Source organism: Neopelma chrysocephalum, unplaced genomic scaffold, assembly GCF_003984885.1.
Source record: "Neopelma chrysocephalum unplaced genomic scaffold, ASM398488v2 Primary Assembly neopelma1_25, whole genome shotgun sequence".
Taxonomy (NCBI): Eukaryota; Metazoa; Chordata; class Aves; order Passeriformes; family Pipridae; genus Neopelma; species Neopelma chrysocephalum.
In genome coordinates this window covers 46896127-46915514 of record NW_020897694.1, presented here as the reverse complement: position 1 = coordinate 46915514, position 19388 = coordinate 46896127, and the positions used below count along the sequence as shown (strand labels likewise).

Sequence of the window (19388 nt, the reverse complement as noted above, 5' to 3'; positions counted from 1 at the left end):
CCTTACGTAATCATCATAATAATAAGATATTATATACCTACAAGCATCCATACACACATGTATGTACTACATTTAAACTTCATATATCTGATTTTAACAGCTCTATATTAGTTGTTTAGTTGAACTGCTTTCTTTATTTATTCTTGTAGATATCTATATACTTCTGTTAGCATATCCTTCCTGCTGTTACCCATTTTTAGGTGGAGATGAGGGCTATGAATACTGCTGCTGCAGGACCCAGGTTTTTTAATCATGTAGTGACTGGGACACATTTTGCCTCATTAATTCACCCAAGGCTCCCTATTATTCTGTAATTTTGCACTTTGCTGTTGCAGTGGGAGCTGAAAAAAAAATAAAATTAAGAGGTATGGTAAGAAGTCCAGAGGCTTCTAAACTATAGTGTTTTAGCTAGAGTTAAGGGAACAACTGCTTTCCGTTTCAGACCATGCCAGTAGTCAGGCAAAAGTCATCTCATGAAGGACAATGTGGAGTGGGGTCAGGGTACTCCTCCACGGGGAAGCCCTGGGACAAAGAGAAAAGCTACAAAGGAGAGCCAAGGCAAGACCTCTGGGAAAAGGGACTTACTGGCTGCTCTAGCTGCTGAGGGAAAGGGTGAGAAGGGCTGAGGTGTGGGATTCAGCTGGCAAGGGTGTAGCTGCCCCTCTCTGCTTCTCTGGGGCACCCGCTGGCACCCACCTCCTCTTGGCAAAGCAAACAGAAAGGCCAAAGCCACTCTCCTGCCCCCAACACCTGGCTGCTTCCCTTATGCACCTAGATCTGGCTGGCCTGGCACCTGTGGTCTGTGCAACACTGGCAAAAAAAGGAAAAATGTAACCCCCAGAACTGTACACACATGTATGGGTACACAGAACTGTTTGTCTGTGTTTGGCCGCAGGATAAGTCAGCAGGGCAGGTAATAAATGCCTTAAAATGCTGATAACATTAACTGTAAAACTAACTTTTTTTTTCAAAAGGTAATGTATACATGAACAATGTGGTTAGTGTCTTATTGATATTTGCCCTTCCAAACAGCAAAGAGGTGTGGGAAATGGGATAGTTTGTGGCTTGGCTTCAGAAACTAAGATTTTTGTAGTCCCTTCCACTTAAAGAAACTGCAAAGCCTGAGCTAAAGCTGATGAATGCACTGGAGTCAGCAGGCTGTTTAAAGCAACAGGTATTTAACCTGAAAGTTAGCATGTTTTACACAACCTCCTCCACATCTGCTCCACAGAGGAAGGGAGCTTGCAGCAGCCTTTCTGGTTATTGCAGGGTGTATTTTCCCTGCCAGGAGCTTCCTGCCTAGGCTGGCATGAGCATAAGGTGAGGTCTTTTCTTACCTGCAGAAGAGAGCTAGCTTTCAAAGAGCATTAATCTACTGCCAGACTCTACCTCTTTCACAACCATAATATTTTAACTTAAAAATCATAACATGTTAAAGACAATTTTGCATTCCTTTTCTCTAGCCTCTGGCTTTCAAATTGTAGGGGTTATATTCAGGTCAGACTGTCAGCTCTCTCTCTGCAACAGTCTAAAAGGCTAAATCCCTTTTAAAAAAGAAAATAAATCTTCAGTTCTCACATAATGACTTGGTATCTGGAGCTGAGGCTTCACAGAAAAGATCAAATAGCCTGAGCCTTGTGACAATGGTAAGAAATGGCAACTCCTCATTATCCCATAGAGCAACATCTCAGTTATGGTAGTCTTTGAATGTTCCCCAAGACAGATGACCAAGAATACGTATAATTTCTGTGACAGGAGTTGGTACCACTTCTACACTGTGTGTGTTAGGGATTGTCACTCGTGCTCTGGACTCATACAGCTGCTCACTCAAGTGTTGCATGGAGTTAAATTGGATGGCTGGGGCATGTAAACTGGTAACAAGATGCGAGATATTGCATAAAAGTTAATGACTCATGGACACAGATGGGGCCAAAATTGGTTATGAGTGGCTGCTTGGCATTAAACTGCTAGAAAATTTGAGAAAAGCAAAGGTGGAGGGCCTATGGAGTGAACAGCTCATTCTCCCTTGGAGATCTTCCTTGGAATGAGAGCAGGACCCTTGTCCCATTTGGACCCAACCATTAGCTCATCTCAGCCTGCACACTCTTCTCCAACAGCTGCAGCTGTGTTGAAGCAGCTTCTGTGCCTATTCTAATGGGATAAAAGCACTTCCATGTGCTCTTTTCATTCAGAGAGCACATGCCCCTCCCCATGGGTTTCAGAGAATCTCTGTTCCTTTGAAATAGATTCAAATGTATTATGTTTAATTATATGTTATGTTTAATTAATCACTAAAAATCTGGGAGGAAACAAAATCTTATGGCCGTTTTAAGGTATTTCAAGACAGTTATGTATAAGTCACAAATGTGCAATCAGTTATGGGAAATTCAGAAGCTAGCAGAAAGCAGTAATATGTTCTGAAGAGAGTGATCATAAAAATTACATGGTCTTCTCAACCGTGTGTGTAGGGTCCTGCAGTTCCTGGCCTGGTGAGTGTCACTTCTCAGCAAGGACCTCTCACAGTCAGGACCTGTGCGGGATGAACTTGAGTCTCGAGGTGTGATATGGCAACATGCTGGAGGTGCTGCCTGCCTTTGCAGGCTTTTATGAACAAGCCCATGAACAGGTAGATTGCTACTGGGAGAACTTTGTCCTGAAAATTTTTATATCCCCATAATTTCAAATTAAGTCAAGGGGAAGAGTTTGTCTTCAGCCCTTTTGCCTACCATATGCAAAATACAGTTTTATTCAGAGATTTTTTTTTTGCTTGTGAGAGTATAGAATGAAACACATGTGGGAAAGTTTTCCCCATTACATATAACCTTGATATCCCGCTGCTTTGCTTCTCCCAACATATGAAATTCTGATTTTGGGGAAATATTGCATTATCCATGAACAGTGGATCAGCCAGTGGATATCTAGTCTTTGATTCAAATGGAGTTTTTTGTGTATATATATATATGTGTATATATATATATATATATACATACTTTAACAAAGCTGTGTCTACTCTTCCCCTCCTTTTTCCAGCACAAAACTATTGTTTTCATTATGTTATGTTGTAGCAAAACAGTACCGTAACAAAAAGTAAACCATTTGGGCTTCACTGAGGGGCAGTGCAAAGAAAACAGTACTGGAGCGTAGCTGTTTTTATGGAGCAGTTGAACAAAGAAATGTATTTCCTTCTTCTGTTGTTGGGCTGACTTCAAATAGAAGTTCACAGGAAACCTCGGTTTACAATTGAGCATCATTCTCTTTTCTCCCATTAGAATGCCCTTGATGACATCTGGCAGCTGCAGCACCAGCAGACAAGCTCCACTATTGTTTTTTTGTTTGTTTTTTTTAAATATATATATTTGTTGAGAAACAATCAAAATAGAAACTGTGGCATATTTTCAGTTTTGCACTTGCACTACATGCTTAACATAACCTGTTTTTATTAGCAAACCATTTCAGTTTTCTTCTGATGCATAATCACATAATCACTCTCTTGCATAAAGTTTTCCTGTGAAAGTTTTAAGCCTCTTCTTTCCGCTGGAAATGCCTCCTGTCTTTCTGCTTCTAAAGACTTTTTTTTTTTTTTTTTTAATCTTTATACTACACAGGAAAAAAATACTAAGAGATTGGGAGATGCTATAAAATATTTCTTGGAAGGGGATGTGAAAAGGGATATATCATGTTTTTTGGAGGCTGATACATCTAATATTGTGATTGCAAGAGCTTAATCACTGTTTTTTCACATGGAGATGGAACTGTTTGCTAATGCCTGCTGACAATAAGCGCTGATGATACTGGGCTTCTAGACTGAGCTCTAGCAAATAAATGATGGTAAATTCCAGCCTCTAATCAAACATCTTTCATAAACACTAACATTTGCTAAATAAACATATTTTCCTCTTCTCTATTGCACGTAATGGATGTTTTTAACATTGTTTGCCCGTCTTCTTTACAAAGTATAACAGATGGCCACTGCTTCTAATGAAATAATCATATTACATAACCCTTTCCTCAGGAAAGAAAAGGTTTGGACTTGATTTTTCACTGTCTTACCTCTTGATTTCTGGGAAATGTCTTGCACCTCTCACTTACATTTTCTAGAAATGACCCTGATGACAAAGATAAGAAAGTTTTTGGTTGAAAAATCTCTTGCCGGGTTTAAATGAAAGAATGGCTCCTTCTCTTGGTTTGATTTTTTGCTTGGTCACCCTCTCTCTGTTCATAAAATGTGAAAGGGAAAGCTCAATCCCAAAGCCTGAGGAAGCACAGACCTGTTAAGAGCCAACTGTCAGAGTAATGTGGTAGATCTACGCTGTTCTCAGAGACAGGTCTTGAGAGTGCTCAGGAACACTCTTCTTTTTGATCTACCTGTTGACAAAATTTCTTGAGGAATTTTATGTCATTGCGTCTGGGCGTTTTTTCTTTGTGTGTTTTTGGTGACATGCTAAGCCAGCTGCCTGAGTATTACTGAGGTACTAAACTGGCAGATAGACTTAAGTATGCATATAGACATATGTGGTGGAAACTGGTTTCTAAAATGGGTTTGGCTGGCGAGGTTAGTCTGCCTGCTGAAGTTCATATTTGTTCTGCTGAGAACCTCAGCACTATCAAAGCAGATGCACTGGGAGTGTTGAGGAGCACACTGGCAAGATGGAGTCTTTTTGCAGCACACTCCTGTGTGTGCATGTGAATGGCAGAGTGAGAACAGAGACTCCTCATATTCAGAATACACTTGATTCCCAAACATTTCAAGAAACTATTTGGCCTTTGACATTGATGACATACCATAGATTGCTAATAATAGCATGCCTGAACTTTTGTTAGAAAAATAAGCACATCCCTGAGCAGTTCCCACACTCCTAGGTTAAATCACTACAATATCATATTAATGCCAGGGCTGATGAGATACAGTATCTCATAGTAAAACCTCAGTTGAATAAAATTTGTTCTCCTTTGAGGGGTCTTTTTATGAGACTGAAAAGAAGAACAATAACATGTCAGCTAGTCATTTGTCAACACCACTGCTCTTGGACACAGATAGGGGTGAGAGGATGCTCTTCTTGTCCCACTCTCTTGCCCCAAAGCTGCTAAAGTTCTGCTGAATTATTGTGGCAAATGGAGTTTCATTAACTACTCCTAAAATAAAGGAAGTATGAGTAAGAGGAAGAATTCACTGACTTAAGATAGAGGAATTCCTAAAAGGAAATACTGCAAATAGACAAGCTTGGTGAGGAAGCTCAGTCTGAAGGTTAGGTCGTATTGCTTTTGTCTGTTTTTTGTAAGATCAATAAAATCTATCTCCAAGAGGAGGCCAAGCTTGGAGGCAAAACTTTTAGGTTTGTTGGTTTTCTGAGTACAGAGGTAAGGACTTAACCGGTTCACACCCAAAAATAATATGGAACTGATTACTCACAAAGGGGGAAATAGTGGGATTTATGCCAAAATTCCCTAATATTTACTATTCCTGTATCTAGGAAGAAATGAACAACAGAAATCTGTGTGTGTAGACAGGGATAAAAGTTCATTTTTTTAGGAGGAAACTTGGTTTTTGCATGAATCTTGGAGGATGTAGTAATTAATGGAATTATATTTTTTCCACAGAGTCATTATGTATGATAGCTGCTCTAATATTGAATGCATTTCTTATCTTTCTGGACATGATATTCAAAATTTGGTTGTTTGCCTGATACAAAAATTTACTATTTGAGTTTGTTGGGTACCTCTTTTGAAGAAAAGAAAAAAAAAGATGTTAAATCAGGAAAGACAGAAGGAATATGAAAATGAGCAAGATGGATTAATATCCACATACTTCAAGTGAATGGTTTGAGTTATTCCAAGTTTTACTTGCTGGTTTTTGTATCCCCTTTATGCTGACTGTCAGGATATTCTGTTGCTATAGGCTAGTGTGGAACGCACTCTGCATTAATGGTCAGGGTTCAGTGGTTTCATTGTATTTTCACAAGCTGGTCCTTAACAAAAATTTTTTTGTCCCAAAGGGCTAGGCATATGCTGGGAAGAAAATGTATCACAAATTTCAAGTATGCAAACTCTTGTGGCCTCTTAAGACTGTAACTACAGAGGAATTACAACACAGAGACTTCATGGTGATAGTAGTGCTGGGACAAAAAATGTAATATAGCAACTGCTGGTATGCAGAAATAGCGTGCTTCCTTTATAGTCATTTAAACTAGGTGTAAAATACTTGCCAGTTTGAATCTATGCTGTCTTCTCTTTGCATGCAGAAATCACCTTTAAGCCTTAGAAAAATTTAGAAGCGAAGTTGATGTTATCTCAGAAAGAAGTGAATCTTACAATCCACTTAGGTTCCCCTATGAGCAAGAATCAATAGAACTGCCTGCTGTATATGATTTTTAAAATTTATTTGAACGTTGCTAAGTTCGGATTTGAAGCTCAGTTGAGAAGTAACCGAAACTGCAGAATTTCAGATTTTCCCTGTAAAACCAGAAAGTTTGTGCGGTTTCGACAAGGAACCAGTGTCACGGCTGCCTCGCAGGGAGCCCGCAGGGTGTTTCTGCTCCTTTCCGAGCCGCTGGGTATCGGAGCACGCACATTGTCCTCGGCCAGGCGGGCGGAGCGGGAGCGGGAGCTGCGGCCACCAGGGGCTGCTCTGGACCCGGCCACGGGCCGGCTCTGCCCCGCCGCGCTCCGCCTCGGGCTGCCCGCCCAGCCCTGCTCCCCGGGGGAAGGGAGCTCATTACATCAACAAATAACCATTGAAAAGTCAATCCCAAACCCGCTCCTTGCCGCTGCAGATTTTCTCCCCCTCCCTTAGTTGTATATGGGAACAGTTTTGGGAGATTTTCCTGAGCCTTGCCTCCCTTCCTCATCTTACTATTACTTTTTTAGTTTGTGTGTATGCACGAGTTTGGTATTCATGAGTTTGTAATTCTATTTTAACATAAATGTGTGGGTTGTCAAACACTGGAACAGCCTGCCCAGGGAAGTGGTGGAATCACCATCCCTGGAGGTATTTAAAAGCACACGTAGATGTCTACCACACTTAGGGACATGGTTTAGTGGTGGACTTGGCAGTGCCAGGTTAGTGGTTTGGCTCGATCTTAAAAGTATTTTTCAACTTAAATAATTCTATGATTTGCATGGAAGACTTACAGTTCTTCCTCTTAACACTTCTCTGTCTCAACATTTATCATCCCATCCACTTTATCATGCTTATTCCTGCAATAATCATTTACCTTGTAAGTGCCATAAGAACACAAATACTGAAACCAGTGACAGAATTCTTATGGTTGAGGATCTCTGTCTTGGTAAACAGAGGGTTAGCTGTAGGTTTGGGAACGGATTTCCTTAAAATTCCTAAGCGTTCTGGTGATTGACTTCACCATCACCTTCAAACTTCCCAAGTCAGGTTTGGTGTCTGCTGAGGAGCAAGGGGGCAATAAAAGTCATTCTTGCACTTCAGAAAGGAGCTCAAATACAGAGTGAATATGGATGGGTTATTTTGTGGGCAACAAAAGTGGTGATTGTAAAACAAACATGACAATTTTACCTCTGTTAACTACAGTACAAAAATGCCTCTTGCTGAATGCTTATTATTGTACTTGCAGATTGACTTCATATGTACCACATGTGCTTATTGTTGTTGCGTTGTGATTTCAAGCTTTTATGAAGTGATAAGCCACATATTAATAGTTTTAGCAGAAGGTTCTCTAGTTGTTAACATGGTAACACCTTGCAAGGATAACATGTTATGTCCATTTTTCGTTCTAGAAATATGCAACATTATGTACTTCTAAATACATAAGGAAAGTGCCTATTTAGTACTTAGATCTGCTCAATATATTATCTTCCAGGAATTCATACCCTGTTACTCAGTCCTGCTATAAAAATTTGCTGCCTTGAACTGCAAAATATTAATTCATTTCCCAGGAATCTCTTTTGGTATAAGCTGGGAAAGCAGATGTGGAAGTTGCAAGCACATTTGTTTTTACTGTACCTTTCTCAAAACTAAACTGATTACTGACACTATTATAGTAGCAGGTGTTCAAACATGTCCAGCTAACCTATTACCCAAGGTTGGAGGACTATTTTTTTTTTCCCCTTGACCACAGTCAGATTATCAGTGGCATATGGATGTAATCCTAGTCATATTCAGCTCAGTAAAAATTGGGCCTTTATTGAAGTCATTGTAGCATGGTTCCATCCTATGACTGCAGTTGATGTCAATGAAAATTTTCAAAATAAGATACCAGGTATATAATGATCACAGTGGCCCAAAGAAAGTCAAGCAGTAGTGTTTTGAAAAATTAGGGAACCTTATATTTATTTACATTCTTAATGTCTTAATAAACATAGTAAAATTAAAATAAGTCAATGTGTTAAAAATTCCCTTTAGATGCATCACAAAGGGGACCAACAGGTATAAAAATATGAAATTTGATGCTTTTACAGTAACTCCATTAAACCTACCCTGCTAAGGAAGCAGTGCAAGAAAGCATTTGCCGATGAGTAATATCTTAGTAAACGGTCATGATTTGATGTGACATATTTTTTTCCCAATTTGCATACCTGATAATAGACTTCCTAAATATCACCTTCAGGTGCACTGGCAAAAAAGTAACCCATTTGAAAGAAACACTGGATGAAATGTTGGTGATGGGACAATCTCAGGTCTGCATCTGAATGTGAGACAAAGAGTTCAGACCATTAAAAGCTATATGATCTATTGCTGTGCTAGTGTTTAGTTATTTGTGTAGTGCAGATTTGTTCCCTTTTGAACGTGTTTCCATGACTCATAAAATCCTCTGAAATAAAAGTTCTCACAATTCTAGTACAGTGGAGCAGTTATTTTTGGATTTAGTTATAAACAGGCTAGATAATGGGCTACATAACTTGTCCTCCTTTCTTAGGGAGGAAAGTGGTTAGTGACCTCTCTTTTCTCTAAACAGAATCAAAATCCACTTTATTTGATAGGTAAAGGAGTGGAAAGTCCTTGACAAAATGAAAAGGAGGCATAATCAAATACTAGCTGGGTGACTGATATTTTACATAACAAGTAAGAATATATATTTTGTGAACCTATTTAGTATTCAGCTTAAGAGAATATAGTAACCATAGCAACTCCTTATCACCTGTGAGACACTGCAACATCTTCATGAAATGTGAACAAATGCCCTGCTAATAATTGTAAAATGCTGATGTTGTTATCCCCTGGAGATAGCTACACTGAAAGATAAATGTGTAAAAATACTTGTGATTTGAGATTCCCCTGTCTACCATCTGCTTTCTTCTTGCCCTTCTACTTTATTCTATATATCAGTTTGATTTATCAAATGCCAAAGACTAATAGGTTCAAGAAGTCACTGGAGGGAGAAGGGTGGTGGACACATCACTGCTCACCCACAGTATGCCCATAATAACCACCCTCAGTAGAGTGTGCTGAAGGCTTTAGTGGTTTGTGGTGCCCAAACAGAGCCAACACAAATGGAAAGGTTTCCCAAAAGGGTTGAAAGTGGGAACTCCCAGAAAGGCACTCAAAATAATACGGTAAGTGCAGATCCCTCCCTTGCAGCAGTTATCAACCTAAAAAGACTGTGAGTTGTGCCATTTACTTTATTTGAAGGCTTTCAAATCGCATGAAGCTGTAACAGTAATGATCTTTCTGACTGCAGTGACGGCTTCTGTCATTTTAGACTTTGCAGTTCAGATACTTTCCCTTCCTTTTCAGCTTCAAAGCTGCAAGTGGTCAGAGCTTTACAATTCTAAAGTCTCAAATGCAGATATGGTAGGTGAATTTTTCTGTGGAGTTACTTTTGTACCCCACAGCCTTTAGGGCTAAGGATACTGGGATGGGCTGGAGAGCTCCCCTGCTGAAGTGTCATCACCTTTTCCAAAGGGCTCTGTGTTTTGTCCCTTTTTGTGGTGGACTTCATTTTTCCGCTCAATTAACTACTTAGAGAGGCAGGTAGTAATCAGTTATCCGAAGATTCCAGTGAATTTCGAGTTCCTTTGATAAAATCACAAGAGTGTTTAATTTTTGAATCCTTAGTATGATTCTTTTTTCTCTCTCACTTCAGTGTGAAGTACAGTACACCATGTATATATGCGTCCATTCCTGAGTACACATGCAGAAGAAGGAAAGCAAAATCAACCGTTGCCAAGTAGTTTTGTAATTGAGCAACACGGCTGCACAACTCAGCCTAATCCCTCTACATGTGCTGAGGGGTCTTCCTGTATTATTTTGGTCTGTAGTACCACATAGTACCAAGTTGTAAATTTCAGGTGGTAGATGGAAAACTGAGAGCAACAAAAGCTTGGGTTGCTGGAGCTGACAGGATTATCAAGACATCAGTCCCCATTCCCATGGACATAAAGGACCTTCTTGATGCCCAAGAGATGTGGAAAGGCCTTTGTGAAATGAGTGTTAGGACTTTTTGCATATCATTGCAGTTTCACAGTGCATTACAGCAAAATATGAGCCAAGGAAGATGTCAGAACAAGAGAGAGAGAAAGTATGAGCATACGTGACAGTGCAGCCCTAGGAATCAAAATCTGCATGAAATAGTTCAGATAACATGCATAACCTTCATCATTGGGGTGATGTGCATTAGCAGCTACCTCTGTACTTTTTCTTTTCCTGTTGTTGGTGTAAAACAGTGATGTTGGAGGCAGGGTTAGAATGGTCGAAGTCTCCCTGTAAATAAGCATTTGTACTCATGAAGTGAGATACTCTGGGCAATATCTGCAAATTTCAGCATTGAAGTGACAAATGCAGACTAATAATAAACTGTGGCAGTAAGAGATGAAAAAAGCCTACTGGTGAGGATTTTATTTCTGTGCTGGGCTTCACTTTCCACAAGACTTACCTGAATCAGATTTTCTGGGTTACTTCATCAGATTTTTTGAATATCTTCAAGAAAAATTTTAACACTGACTATGAAAACGTAGTTTTCATAGACCACTCTATTTTCATATTTTTATAAGGGCAGCTTATAAAATAAGAAGTAAAGGATTAGATTATAAAACTGGTTTGCTTGGAACCTGGAGAAATACCTTATCTTTGCCTTCATTGTCTTTTATTGCCAGTGCCATTTTAAAAGAAGGGAAAACTGAATAGGTGACACATCTGGAAATGTGAGCTAAAGAAAGTAAAAATTCTTTTGGAGACTGGTAAACCTACACTATATATGTCTGTAATTAAAAGGAACAAGGTACAGTGGCTCATAAAAGTACCATCTGAAAATGGTTTAAAGGTCAAAAAAGGGCTACTAGGTACATATAGAAGGGTGAGAACCAACCAGACCAGTCCTCCCAGAGCAATCCCAATGAGCCTATTTATAAACACACCGTTTCAAATCCCTCCATAGATGGTGTATGCATAAATAATTTTGAGCAATGCTCCTGGTGAGAAAAAGCTTTAATATGATAAACAAAGACTCTCTGAAACTGTCTCCTATTTAACTGCTGTGACTCATATCTGCCCACATCCTTGAATCACTTAATTTAAAATTCTCTCTTAAGAATGTTCTTTTGATTTACTTCTAAATTCTTTCTCTGTTTTTCTCATTTGACATTAGAAGAATGTGATGTTTTTGGTGTTAATCTTCCCAGATAAATATATTAGATGGTCAGTACCAAGGGCTTCGCTGAAGCAATGGGAAGGTATAGTAATTTGGTATTTCATAGGTAATCTGACCTTGACAGTAACCCCAGTGAACTCCAGAACTTTATGAGTCAAATCATGAATCACATATGTTAGCAAATTCTCAGTTGTATAAAGTGGTTTTCCCGGGCAGAGTCTAAGGATCTCAGGTTTGCGTTAAGGTTTTTGTTGTCATTCCCCAGCCCGCCCCCCACAGACTTCATCTCAGCACCAACAATGCAATCTATTGGTATCCTGAGTAGGGAAATATTTCACTCAGCTGCAGGGAAGAACAGCTTAAGACTTACTTTTTCACTGAGAAAGTTCAAGCATATATATTTATTCTTAATTGAAGAACGTGAACATACTTCCCTACGCATTCATAGGCATCAACACACACACACACACGTTTTCAATGTGACCCTGTTGCTTCATAGCTGACAGACGGGTAACTTTTACACCTCCTGTCCCAAGAGGTTGCCTGTTTCACAGAAGCCCTTTTCCCATGGGACAGGGAGCTGGCATGGGTAGTCGGGGCACTGGAAAGAAGAGATAAATGAAGATTCCCTACAGGAATATTCTTGTGAGTAAATTTCTCATTAAATTAGGTTTCATGAGACAGTGCAGACTACTGGCAAATTTTTATGACTAGAAAAATGAAAAAAAAAATTTAGTCTAACTTAAACTTTTAGACAATTTTTGCTTCATTGATCTGAGCAGAAATATCTAATTTGAAATCAGTGAAATATTGGTCGGTTGCCCTTCCAGTGGCTGTTGGCTTCATGGGATTTGTAGACAGATGCCCAAGCTACTTTTTTACCTCAGTATGACCAAAACTGTGTCATGTCATTCCAGAGAAATACAGCAGAACTTTGAAATATCAAATGTTTTCTGAGAACAAGAAATGTGGGAAAATAAAAATGGTGCAGAAATATTCCAGCCTTGTCTCAGCTGGGGGTTTGAAAAGATGTTAAAACACCAGCATTTCCTCTGTTTTGGAAAGTTTTGTAACACAGAGTTAATCTCTATAATTCTTCCGGGACATGGTATAGTCTTGACAGTGATTAGAGTTTCTCACTTTTGGCATAGACTTCTGCATGGTATATGATATGTCTAACCTGTTGTATGCAGGTGGGAGAAAAACTATTTTAGAGCAGAGCAGCTTAATTAGGAGAGTATTACACATTTTTTGCTAAACCTGTGGTTAGGGGATTTTATTTCAAAAGGAAGGATTTGCATGGTTTGATAGTCTCAGCTAACACATAGATAATGGGAATTTGAGTAGGTGCCTGCTTGCTTCAGGTGACAATTTATCAGTTGGGGTTTTAACTTGTTTCAGTGAAATTGTGGCTCTTCATCAAAACTGTGTGACCAGGTAACTCCTGGAATAGCAGAACAGTATTGATTTTGACAGATACTATTTGATGTTTGACTATCAAAGGCATACATCACAGAACTTCTGTTATTTGCTCCAATCTTTATTTGCTTAGCTTGAGTCACTGCATGACTGATTTTTGCATCTGGTCACTAAATAAGCAGTTGGTACAAAATGCAATGGAATAAAGTTACTCTCTTGTCTCAATGCCAGTAGCGGTTGCAGATACGTAAGGCAATTCTTGACTCATTACTTCATCATTCTTGTTTTCATGGAGGCTTCTTAGGTCTGGAATGCTAAAGAAAAATGGTGCAATTTAACAATTATCTACTACTTTTAAGAGTAATGAGGTATAATCATCACTGAAGTATCAGCTAATTGTAAAACCCTAGGAAATAAATGGAGAAGCAGTGGTAAACTAATTACGATTTCCATTTAATTTAACATTTATATATACTAGAGAACGGATGTTTTAGAAACTCTGAACCCTTATAACATCCTTCTTTGTTAGTCTTTTTAGGTTGCTATACTTCCATATAATTTTGGAATAGACTATCAGAGTCTTCTGATCACTAATTTATTACACATGAATGTGCACCAACTTGTTCAGCCTAGCAGACCGAGTATCTGCCTCATAGCAGATGTAGGAAAATGAAATCCAGTAGATATTCTTTTGATTAAAAGGCCTTAATCAAAAATTCTTGTCAGTGTAGTCATTAAGGCAAGTGCAGATGGATTGGTTTTTAACCACTTTTCTCTCCGTGCCCTGACCTTTCTCATCTCTGCCTGTTTTACTGATACTCTGCCAAAAGGCTGAGTAATCTTTCCCAAAAGGCGATGAATTCCCCAAATGTCTGCCTTAAGGACATCTTTGTGCACTGAGCTTTCAGCGTGTATCTGCAAATGTAAGGATGTCTGACGTCGCTGGTCTTATTTTTAAACTTCTGTTAGAAAATGTGTTTAAATGCCGTGACTCACACATTCTGCCAGGCTAGTTAGTTTATCTTCATTGCACTCATTGCAGTGATGTTGATAAAAGCAGTTAAGTACAGCTTTGTGAGATCCAGCTCTGTACATTCTTACATGCACAAATATTAACTATATATTTTGAAATAATTGTGTGATACTTCCACATCTTGAAAACAGTTTTTCATATTCAGGGTATTTCAGAACTTTTTCTTTTTTTTTTTTTAACACTGTCTTCTCAGAAATTTGTCTTCACCTTGCAACCTCATATTTTGTGCCAGTTCTTCTGGAGATTATTTTTACATTCCAGTGTTGCCTTGAGTTAAGTATTCTAGTGTTATATGGGGTTATTAAGTAGTATTTTGTATTCTGGACATCCTGCTCTTCCTGCAGGTGCCAATTTAGAACTGCCAAGGGAGGGACTATAAAAACGATTAGAAATTAATTTCAACGCCAATAGTTTGAGTGTGACTATTACCTTTTCCTCTAAAAGTGCAGTGTCTAGCTGCTTGTCTTATTTTGAAAAGCATATCTTTATCAGTTGTCTATATTGCAAATAAAAGGTAACCTTTTTGTGATTGACTTCATACCTGAAGATGCTGATTTTCAAGGTAGGGTTGTTTCTTTCTAACCTATGTGCTAGGTCATATTTTTCCCTTCTGCAACTCTCACTCGTACTATATAATCAGATCCTGGGGTCTGGCCTGTCTCTGTTTGGCACAGAGAGGTAAAAGGCAAAGTGGTTCCTCTGTCTATAGCGTATATTAAATTCTCTGGACTCAGGAGGATTTCCATGGCAGCTGGAATTCAGATAAATGAGAGAAAATCCTTTCTCCACTTCCTGTTCTGTGCTCCCCCTGTAGCTGGTGCAGACCTACCTTGGTCTGGACTTTATAAAATTTGTATTACACCAAAAAAACTCCAGCAACTGAGTAATTCCACATTAGGACGTTTTGCATTTGTCCCACCAGTTCAAAACAGTTCCTGTATTTGGTAATTTATTAGAGACAATGAAAGTAGTTAAGGAAGCAAAAGTTTCAGATTCTGAAACAGTGCTAATTTTTTGGTATCAAGATTGTTGTTCTTGCCTTGACACAACTTAAAATCTTTAAACTTGTCCACTGGATTGATGAGCACTGGACTAAGCCTTAATCCACTAAATTTAGCTGAACTTTTCCAGAAATAGTTGATATGCTGACAAAGAACACCCAACACTGAGTTTACTATGCCGCTGTAAAAAATATGTGATATTTGTATGTAATACACAATTTGTAACTGGTATTACATGGTGGTGGGTTTTGCTGCACATTTATAGGAATTTTCCAAGCTTTTGCACCACATAAGCTGACTCAGGACACGTGGTAATATTATGCTTTTGTCTTAAGCAGCAATAGGAAGTGTGATTTTGAGTTAGCACCCAACACCTGAGTTTTCGCAAGTACCTGTTAACTACTTTTGCCAGGTCAGGAGCAGAACAGCATGAACCACACGGAAGTTCTTGCTGAACAATGTTGCCAATAATGGAAGCCCAAATAAGGTTATCCTTCCTTGTTTCTGCTTTAGTGAATGGGACAACATGGTGCTTGAGACATGAGGATAGATGGAGGGCTTGTGTGTCTGCCCTTTTTGCCTGGGAGGTGCTTGGTGTATGATAAGGACTGTGGCAGACACCCACAGTGAGCAGCAAAGTCAGAGCTGCTTTAGTATTTCTGTGTCTGCTGGTGTCACTCATATCTCTGAGGGCAGGTTAAAGTGAGGTTTGATAAGGGGAATGTGACCATTACTACTGATAACCAGCATTCACAGAACATAAAACTGCCAATGGTTTGGTCTACTTATGGCCATTTGTCTTTTAACTTGAATTAATTCAATAAGAATCCTCTAAAACTATCAGGCTCCTAACCATGACTTTGGTCTGGCTTATACATACCTCTTCACTCCCAGAGATGTATGAACTTACACCTGGCACCACCTCTTCTGGCGGCCCTTGCCTCCAGTGGTTCCCGCTGGATAGACTGTAAAAGTTTCCTCCTTCAGGGACAGAATCTTCTTTCGCTTCCTCAGAGACCTTATGACTTTCTCATGCACACACATACACTTGGGTTGTAGATGGGAAACTGGATATTCAGAGGAAGATGTAAAAACCAGCATGTCTTTTCTTGCGCCCCAAATAGCAATTCCTCCTCCTTGCATCTAGCTGTACCATTGTGAGTTTCAATGCTAACTACCTTCAAAACCACTTCAGATATAGACCCTCTCTTTTCCTCTCCTGACACTCAGAAGACTCCAAGAAGTGAAGTGCAGAACCTAGTTTTCTGAATGCACTGCGTATGATAGTACTGCTGCTGTGTGGGTTGATCACAGTCCTTAAAGGAGGAAAGTGAATGGTGTAAATAGAATAGGGGCTGTCTGCAACACCAGGTTAAAAAAAAATTAGTCTGCACCCCACCCTGAACATAGATCATTGACAATTTTTTAAAATTATTTTATTTTTTTTCTAATGCTAGAAATTAATTTTCATCCTATAGAACTAACTTATATTTTTATGCCACATTCTGCTGAACTTTCAGAAAAATGTAGTATCCATCCCACCCTATAAGGAGTGCATGCTGTTCATGAAAAGGTGTCTGCATTTCCAGAAAAGTTATGCAACTGCTTTATCTTTACAATGTTTGAGTTCTTGTAGAATCTTTTGCCTTGTTCCTGTGTGAAACTCTGAAACACTCCTCAGAATCCCCTTCTTAAAGCCCTGAAATCAAACACAGGGTTTTGGGGTGAGTCCTTTATAATCCTTACTAATTTTGTAAGTTTTGCACTTTTTGTTACATCCCTTTCACCAGGGAAATTTAACCCTAAGGCTGTAATTACTTTGGAAAAGCATTTTTATGTTTCCTTTCAATGCGTCCTGGAGAGGATTCTCCCAGATTTGACCTCAGTAAAAGGTCTTCACATACCACAGACTCATTTCGAGTGACATGTGTCCACTGAGCTATGCTTGGGGAACAGAGGATGAGCATTCCTGTTAAGTGCTCTTAATGCACCTCTCCCTATGCATTGCAGCTGCTTCAAGCTGTTGTGCAAGTGTGCAGGACTAGACCATCACTGGAGCATCACTAAGTTGTCTCCACATTGGCTAGAGAGGATGGTTGGTCTTACCCTTATGCATTGTGCTGTGTTGATCTCTGGAGATGGTTGGTGTTGTACGTTAAAGCAGCTGAGGATATGGACCAGCAAGAGCAGAGTTGAACCTGCATAAATTGCAGTAATAGCTCCATCCATGCCTTGCTTCTCAGCTAGACAGTACTAGTATTACGTAAACTCCTTTCTTTGCTGCACTTGTGAGAAAAATTATTATTGTCTTTAAATGGGAAAACAAATTTTGCAGATCTTTTCTTCCTTTCCGTGTGACATACCCAGTGTTGGAGCTTATCAAAAGTTAAATGGAAATATATTTTTGGAAGCCTTTAATTAAAATCCTGGCAGCGTGTCATTGTAATTTTTTTTTCTGTAGCTCAATTCAATAATATTTCTTGAACTGATAAGAGTTTTTCTGGATAGTGACTAATTTTTGCATTGCTAGATAAAACCCTTGCAGAAGCAAATTCATGATATTGGGATTTTTCTTCAGGCATCAGATCTGCCTGATAGTCTCCTGAGATCAAAAGACGGATTTCTTTTAAGAGCAGAATAGAGAGACTAACAGGCTTCTGAATTGATATTAAGTTAAAGGCCTTCTTCACTTTGGAGAATGTTGGGAGATATGAATTTGCAGGTTTGTATTTCTCTGCAATTTTTTTTTTAAGTCAGGAAATTTGGAACTAGATCTCGAGGTCCCATCCAATCCAAACCATTCTATAATTCTATGAAAGGTGTAACTCAAACAGCAATGGCACTTCAGATTTGAGATTCTTGGTTTTGCCTTTTATTTGTTTATTTTAATGAAAGCCACTGAGGGGCAGCAGATAGTAGCTGATCTCGTTAAAAGAAAAAAAAAGTTGCATTTCGGGTCCAGTGTTATCTTACACAAGGAACTAAGCTTCAGAAGTGAGGAAATCACCCTTCATAAAGAAGGGAAAGCAGAAAACTCACTGAGGTTAGGGATGATTAAACATTTGCCACCGAAACAAATAAAGCTTTGCCACAAAACATTTCCAAAGCTACGGATTCCCACATAAACCTCTGTTCTTTCCGGCAGACAGGCACTTGGCTTTAGTGTAAATTGCAGACTGCATTTTACTTCCTGCTGATGTCATTAAGTAATTTACTTTTTAATCTGACATGAGGAAATCGGTGCTTCGGGAGCGCATGTGGCTCCAACACGGACGGGATATTGCCACTTTACCGGGCGGGTGTCGAGCGTTCCTGCATCACTCTGATGTTGCAGTAATTTCAACTGGACATTTACATATCCTTGCTGAAGTCCTGGCAGTCCGTTAAGCTTCGAGCAGACCCAGAGCAGTTACATGAGAATGGGAATAATCTCTTACACCGCAAATTGACTTCCCTCTTTCTAGCCCTAGACACTGTTTCCAGCTGCTTTCAGTCTTTTAAATCCTTGAAAGCTTTCCTAATCCTCGTGTAGGCAGCAGCCTTTATGTGCTCTGCCTCCCTCCCCTTCTTTCTGATTGGCGAGGCTATTCCATGGCCCAGCTCAGCCAACTACTCCATCCCTGGGCTACGGTTTGAAATCAGAGCCAGGCGGACAGTTGCCTCCCCGCTCCCGACTTTTCATAGGCTAGGGAAAGAAGGTTAGGAAACTTGACATTGTCGTAAGACTCCCCCCAGCAAAGAATAAAAAGGGGGAAAAAAATAATAGACAGGGAAGAGGAGGGAGGAAAACTTGATTACGGTGGGAAACTTGATGGATTTCTGCCCTGCCGACAGCAGCGCGGTGTAAGCAGCCCCTTGCCGGCTGGATGGATGATGGGAATCTCACCATGAGGCAGGTAAGGAGCCTCTTCCCGCTGGGGTCGGGTACTACCGGTTCCGACCTCTGCGGAGCTTGGCTGCTTTTTTTTTAACTCCTCATTTTTTCTTAGAATTGCGTAAAGTAAGTTTCCAGGGTGGAAAAAAAAAAAAAACAAAAAAAACCCACAAAAACAGATTTTTTTTTTTTTTCTTAATCCTCACAGTAGGCAGGGATGCCATGCAAGTCATGGTGCATTTTGGGCTTGTAGGGAGCATGGAAGCGGTTTGCGAGGTATGTAAATCAATTCCAGTTTGCCATGGTTTAAGTGCATTGTGTAGGCTGCCTCGCAGCGCCTGTTTGTGACATGTGAAAGGAAAGAACTTGTTGTGTCATAATCCTAAATATGCTAATAATTCAGCCCAGGGATAATTTATTAAACAGCACTGCATGAGTTCCTTGCCTGCCAGTGCTTTAATCTTCTGATTGTTTTAAAATGTAGTAGTTTCAAGCTGTCTTACAGC

General features: G+C 39.5%; 1 protein-coding gene across 2 annotated transcripts in view; it reads left to right on the top strand.

The window, feature by feature from the left end:
* MID1 (midline 1) overlaps nucleotides 1–19388 on the top strand; it is a 242841-nt gene that overhangs the window by 83167 nt on the left and 140286 nt on the right. Inside the window, exon 1 of one of the 2 annotated variants that reach the window (XM_027675157.1) lies at nucleotides 18693–18904. The exons of the other annotated variant lie outside the window; for it this stretch is intronic. The gene's annotated coding sequence lies outside the window, so the exon portion shown is untranslated. Of the gene's footprint in view, nucleotides 1–18692; nucleotides 18905–19388 lie in introns of those variants that run through there. 2 annotated transcript variants of the gene reach the window in all.